The sequence below is a fragment of the Lygodium microphyllum genome, chromosome 26, assembly GCF_053477565.2.
Source record: "Lygodium microphyllum isolate KBCC chromosome 26, Lygodium_microphyllum_v1.1.10, whole genome shotgun sequence".
NCBI lineage: Eukaryota > Viridiplantae > Streptophyta > Polypodiopsida > Schizaeales > Lygodiaceae > Lygodium > Lygodium microphyllum.
Genome location: NC_141160.1, coordinates 113058400 through 113065447, shown reverse-complemented (window position 1 = coordinate 113065447; position 7048 = coordinate 113058400). Strand labels below are relative to the sequence as shown.

General features: G+C 41.0%; 1 long non-coding RNA gene across 2 annotated transcripts; it reads left to right on the top strand.

The window, feature by feature from the left end:
• The first annotated feature begins 519 nt into the window (after positions 1 to 519).
• Positions 520 to 2022, top strand: LOC148013697 (uncharacterized). Of its 2 annotated transcripts, none has more exons than XR_015688883.1 (2): positions 520 to 787; positions 979 to 2022. It is a non-coding gene; the product is annotated as an uncharacterized LOC148013697 (long non-coding RNA). The 2 variants fall into 2 exon arrangements; XR_015688884.1 differs by having other exon boundaries at positions 520 to 837; positions 979 to 2015.
• Positions 2023 to 7048: the final 5026 nt, after the last annotated feature.

Below are 7048 nucleotides of genomic sequence, written 5' to 3'. Positions count from 1 at the left end.
TGGGGTTGATAGGGCATTTCAACACAAGGAGGTCCACATGCGATGCAGGAACTACTCCCCCATTGGTAGTCTCGTGCCCCACTCTGCTCGAATGCAAGGCTTTGGTTGACAGCGACCTTGTCTTTTGACAAGCCTCCATTGGAGTCTGCAGTTCTGGACAATTCTCATCTTAGGAGGACTTGGATGAGGTATCCCTAAGCTTGTGTTGAGGGGAATTGTGCACTTAAAATAAGGTTTGTTTCACATTTATCTAGATATAGTAGTGTGAGACAGATGAAAGCCCACTCGGCAATAGGCGGTTGCATGAAAACTTGGCCACTTGCTTTACAAGTTGATTGGCATGTTTGGAGTGGACATCTCAAGAGAACATGGCACCCTACATACTACATACTGAAGCCAAGTACCAATCACCGTTAGACAAATGGTCATTTATAAGGTACGTTAGTCGTTTCGACCCGGACACCTTTGAATTATAGGAGATAACCCATTTTTCCACGTTTGTACATTTGCATAGGCGCCCGTCCGGATGAATATGAGATCTCCCTGAGGGCTTGTAGATGGAAAAATGGACCGAGAGAGAGTCAGAGTTTCAGCATCGCCGCAGAAGAACCTTGGCGTCTTGAAGTCTGATAGCCATGGGCCAAGTCTCGGCAGGCACCCTCAGGTCTATCGCTTCCATCTCACAGCAGGCATGGCAGGTCATCATCTTCCCGAATGCCCACCATCACCATGAACGCTCTCGTGAAGTCTCCATGGAACCTGCAGCAGCCGTCTCTCCGCTCCTCAAGTTGGCCTTGCTTCAGCTCACCCATGGCATTCTGCTCAATCATAATCATGGCATGTTTCACGATTAAGCTTTGGCACTAGTCTTTTTGGCACCTGGCTTCAAAATCTTGAAGATGAGATGTAATGGAAACAGTTAGTTCCAACTTGGACTGTGGGCATGGCTTTGTGTAACGACTATTGTTTTGATTACAGACAGAGAGAGAAAGAGACGTATTGTTGGCCAGAGCTGATGAGCCAGGAGATCGATCTGGATGCGACAGGCCCCGTGTTGATGGAGAATCCATTACTGCTCACTTTCCCCGCAAACAACAGTACACATGCAGCTTCTTGAGTCTCGACTGCAGAGGCGGCAATCTTGGGTCTGCAGGGGATGGGAGAAGGACAAGAGATCAGATATGGTGGTCTGCTTGTATGTATTCAGATTTGACTTTCTTCTCCTCTACCCACAAATGAAGCAGGACCTATCAATAATGTGTATCTAGGCCTCATCAGAGCTTGCATTAGCCTGAATGATGTGCATACAGGCTTTTGCATCCATGCTAACATTGTCTCATGGCGAATCAATGGAAATCTCTTCATCACAAGCACATTAGTGGACATGTACAGCAAATGCAGGTTTTTTGCAGAAGCACAGTGCGTTTGCCAAGCACCCTTCTCATGATGTTGTCTCACAGACTGCGTTAATTGCAAGATGCTATAAAAGTACACAAGGTGATGAAGCATTGTGCTGTTTTAGCCAAATTCAACTCGAGGTTGTTGCTCTAGATATGGTGACTTACATTGGCTGCTTGAAAGCTTGTAGCTTAACAGAAGCCTCACAAACAGGGGAGGAAGTTCATTTTGAATTGTTGAAAAGGGGTTTGGAAAGAGAGCTCCATGTGGGAACATCACTCATTCATATGTATGCCAATGTTGCAGAGAAAGAGCAAAGAAGAGGTCATTGATGTAAGGGTCACATATCCCATAGCTCCATCGTGCCTGCACTAAAATGCCAAAATCATGCCACAGTCCAATATCTCGAACTTGTTGTTTGATGCTTGCATTGTGTGACCCAAAATGCAACATGAGTAGCTAATTTTATATTTTCACAACCTACATTCTTAGGGATCAAGAGAATCAAGAGGCTTGTTGTAGGGTGGGTTTCCTCTCACACACCCACACGTATGCGTGCACACACACACATCTAGTTTAGTGACAGTGATGAGGGCAACAAAAAAGTCCTAATAGTGTTGCTCTTTCATTTTTCCCTATGTACATGTATATGTGTTTACATTGAATTTTTCAGCTTGCCTCAATAAAGTATTTGTTGATTATATAGATATAGAAATATTAAAGAAAAAGTCTTTCATATAACACTACATTAGAGAATTTGGGAATTTCCATGTACTTTGGGAATTCCCAATACCTTTATTATTTGACCACATGGTCAAATCTTATTATCTTACTTAAAGGTAGAGTTTACCCTAAATACTTTACAAGTTAATCTTCTCAAATTTCACTTTCAAATATAAATCAAGATTTAGTCACGTGGTCAAATATTAATCACTTATTTGAAATTGGGACTTGAGATGTATTTATACATCTATATAGTTCATATCGATGTTCCAAACTCGCTTGGCACAAAAAGATACAAGGATTTCCTTATGCTTGTACTAAGCATAGTATTTGGGTCTCACGTCCTTGTGGCTTGGCACTGAAGGAATATCCTAATTAGTGTGGTCATGCATCTAACTCAAGTGGTTTATAGCTTGTACTTTTTGCTTTGTGTTAATGTCCCAGGTTCGCTTGGCGTATAAAGACATAAGGCTTCCCTTGCATGGTATCTAGGTCTCACGTTCTCTTGGCTTGGCACTAAAGGGATAACATGATTAGTGTAGTCATACGTCTGACTTTAGTGGTTTGTAGCTTGTGCTTTTTGCTTTGTGTCGATGTCCTATGCTCTCTTGGCACATAAAGATACAAGGCTTTCCTTATGCCCACATTACACATGGAGTCTCAATCCCACATGCTTGTGGCTTGGCACTGAAGGGATACTATAATCAATGCAATCATACATTTAACTCAAGTGGTTTATAGCTTGTGCTTTTTTCTTTTTATCAATGTCCTAGGTTCGCTTGATACACAAAGGCATAAGGTTTTTCGTGTGTCTACTTAAGTCCCATGTCCTTGTGGCTTGGCACTAAAGGAACACCATGATTAATGTAGTTATGTGTTTGACTTTAATGATTTATGGCTTGTGCTTTTTGCATTGTGTTGGTGTCCCAAGCTTACTTAGCACACAAAGATACAATGCTTTTCTTATGCTTAGACTAAGCATGGTGTTTGGGTTCCACGTCCTCATGGCTTGGCATTGGAGAGACACCATGATTTGTGTAATCATGCGTCTAACTTAAGTGGTTTGTAGCTTGTGCTTTTCACTTTGTATCGGTGTTCCAGGACTCACTGGGCACACAAAGATATAAGGCTTTTCTTATATTTATACTAAGCATAGTATTTGGGTTCCATGTCCTCGTAGCTTGGCATTGAAGGAATACCATGATTAGTGTAGTCATGTATCTGTGATTTGTAAGTTGTGCTATTCACTTTGTATCGATATCCCAAAGCTCACTTAGCACCCAAAGGAAAATTGCTTTTCTTATTGCTCGCACCAAACATGATATCTAAGTCCCACATCCTTGTGGCTTGGCATTGAAGGGATACCATGATTAGTACAATCATGCATTTGACTTAAGTGGTTTGTAGCTTGTACTTTCTACTTTGTGAAAATAAAAATAATGTTAGATAGATTGGGTCAAATCTACACACACACACACACACACACACACACACATACACACACACACACACAAAACCAAGTAAATTTCTTTTATCTAAACAGAATGTTATCTTATATCTAAAAAAGGGGGTATGTAATAAATTTTTTGATACATCATGTAACTGTAAAAAGAAGGGTCATATGACTATTGCATGAGTCATAAATAAAGGGTTTTTAAGGATTCTTTGCTTGTAGGTGACATGTCACCTTTACAAGGAGTGAACTCATTGAGAAAGAGAGAGGAGAAAATGAGATTAAAAAAAGTTTTCTTCCCCAAATAATTACCAATTTATGAGCATTGGCAATTAATGTTGAGATTCAGCAATCATATTCACTAACAGCCTCTTTGTATGGAGCTTCAGGGCCAAGGACATGCAGGCTTACCTATCCCATATGCACAGTGGTGCCTACTGCAGTTTTCTACTTTCCTATAAAGCATTGTACTTGTTTCCTTTTCTTAATGCAATGATAGTATTCTTTTCTTATTAGTAAAGTGTCAGTCTCATTGTCCACATACACAAGATTGTGTTTATGAGTCCAAGTCTCAATCTTGAAACTTAATTCACTTGTGTAACAAACAGTGTCTTTGTCTTTTCCATCATGAGTTTACTCTTCTCCTTTCATCCACCATAACTAACTGCCATGCTTTAGATCCATGTACTTTCACATGGTATCAGAGCTCAGCTGAGCATGGCTTAGCTCTCCTCTACTCTCTCTCAGCTCATCTTCATCTCAGGTCAGCTCAAGTCAAGTTTATGGTTCCATTTCTCACCTCCATCTCTCCTTAACCTTCCTTGGCAACCATAGCCAGCCTGCACCCTGCCTGCTTCAAGCTCCTGGATCTCTCTCCACAGGTCAAATCTCTTGGAGGTTCCTTTTGGAAAAGTGTTCCCCAGCTCACAAAGCTTCCCTATATCACATCAGTCCATGACATTTGGCTATCTAGAGCTCAGCATTGTGAAAATTCTCAATCTTTGCCCTGTGTCTGCCATAGCCAAACAGGATCTACCTCACTTGGAGCTTCTATAACTCCTCAACCAGGCCACTTCATCTCATGCTTCCTTCTAGGGGATTGTTCTCATGCTCAATGCGCTTCACCTTGGCACATCAATCGATCACATTGTTGCACCCTGACGTCGACATTGCAGAAATCGTCTCCTCCTGTCCGAAATTGCGCCTACCTACGTCTTTCTGCTCTGCGCATGACGTACTGCCCGCGATCTAGTTGATCTCCATGGGGCTTTGATGGCCCTTGAAGTAAGCTTCATTTTCATAAAAACACTTTTGAAAATGATCAAGTATTGAGTTCACAGCAGCTGAAAAACCAGGGCCCTGTCTTAGAAACCCTAATTCCACCATAGCCAAAATCTCCCAAGCTCATTTTTCTCTCAGTTTCTCACTCCTGCCACTAAACCAAGCTAAAGCCTACTAAATCTGAAGTTCCCAGCATCAAATCAAGGAGGGGAAGATTTGGATTTAGAAGATCTTGAAGAATTTTGCACATTTGGAAGACTCAAGGAAGAAGATACAAACATAGTGTCCATTGATACTCATCTAGTGCTCTTAGCACTTGTGTCTTGTGACACAACCAACTCTTCTGTTGCTAAAATCTGAGAAATTAATGCTGATTTGTTGCTGCTGCAGCCATCCAACATGGGAAAAGACTCTCCAAATGCTCGGTTCAAGGGAGTCGGGTTTCACACCTAGCAAACCCGCATCAAGCTCATCCTGATGAAGAAGGGTCTCTGGGCCATCACAAATGACAAAGAGAAAAAACCTCGAGATGCGGACCTTGCAGTTACTTGGTAGAAGAATGATGACAAGGAACATGCCATCATTAAATTGGAATTGGATGACAGCTACATCCATTATGTGGATGCTTGTGACACGTCCCATGACACTTGGGACAAATTGGATATCTTATTTGGTGCACAGTCAAAGTCATCTAAGTATGGTCTATTGATTGAATTTTTTCGACTTGATATGAAGCCTCATACATCCCTGGCATCCCATCTAAATTACATGGAAAGTCTCCTAACCCAACTTGCAGGGATGAAGTTAAAAATGGATGAAGATGTTTGTATTGATGTCTTGTTAAAAAGTCTACCTGCTGCCTATGATAATGTATCAACCACTCTAACCAATATGCCCGATCCTCAACTTGTTGATATTAAAGCCTCTCTGCTAGAGGAAGAAAAGAAACTTAAAAGCAAAGAAGAGCCTAGCACTTCAAAGGATGAACAAATGTTATATGTAAACAACAGATACAAAGGTAAAAAGGAACCGCTCTTCTATGACTTCTGCAAAAGGATCGAACACACTGAGAAGTTCTGTCATGCTAGAAAGAGATCCCAAAAGGCCTATCTTGCAGCTGTGAAAGAAGAAGAAGACCATGAACCAAAAGAAGAAGATGAAGATGAAGATGAAGACCATCAGGATCGGAAGGACAAGCCTCATCAGTCCTTCTACTCTCATTACTCTGATAGACTATTTTAAAAGCCTTGTATTTCCTAGCCCTAATGCTTCCTGCCATAAGCTTTGTAAACTCCTCATGTAACTTGGCATTACAGTCCCTGTACACTTTGTGAGGCCCATGTTACAGCCTCTGGATGTCCATCATGTTTTGGTGCCCACACTTAGCCTTTTCTGCGACAGCCTTTGATATCTACCATGTTTGTGGTGTGCCCACACTTTGCAGGTGGTTCTCATTACAGCCTCTATACACTTTGTGCCTTTTAAGTTGTGATTGAGGAGGGGCGTTGAGATTCAGCAATCACACTCACTAACAACCTCTTTGTATGGAGCTTCAGGGCCAAGGACATGCAAGCTTACCTATCCCATATGCACAGTGGTGCCTACTGTAGTTTCCTACTTTCTTATAAAGCATTGTACTTGCTTTCTTTTCTTAATGCAATGATAGTACTCTTTTCTTATCAGTAAAGTATCAGTGTCATTGTCCACATACACAAGATTGTGTTTATGAGTCCAAGTCTCAATCTTGAAACCTAATTCACTTGTGTAACAAACTGTGTCTTTGTCTCCTCCATCATGAGTTTACTCTTATCCTTTCATCCACCATAACTAACTGCCATGCTCTAGATCCATGTACTTTCACAATTAAAGTTATCCTAAGTATATTCCAATAGTAATGAGACTAATCATGGAGACCAAATTTTGTTAATGTCGATTTTAAAAAAGGACCTAGAGTTTTGAAAAAGTATGGCTATAAGTTTTGAAGATTCGCAATGCTTATTCTAAGATAGCAACCACATTAGAATATATATAGCTTGGATAAAGCTTCGACCCTTCCTAGAATTACGTTGTTGTGCCACTACGCGGACACAGTGTGAAAAATTTTGGAATGCATCATCATTCGATTTTCTTATTGATAAAGAGAGTCAATGTGATTTGAGTCATTAGTACTAGTGTGAGTAACATGGATTATCT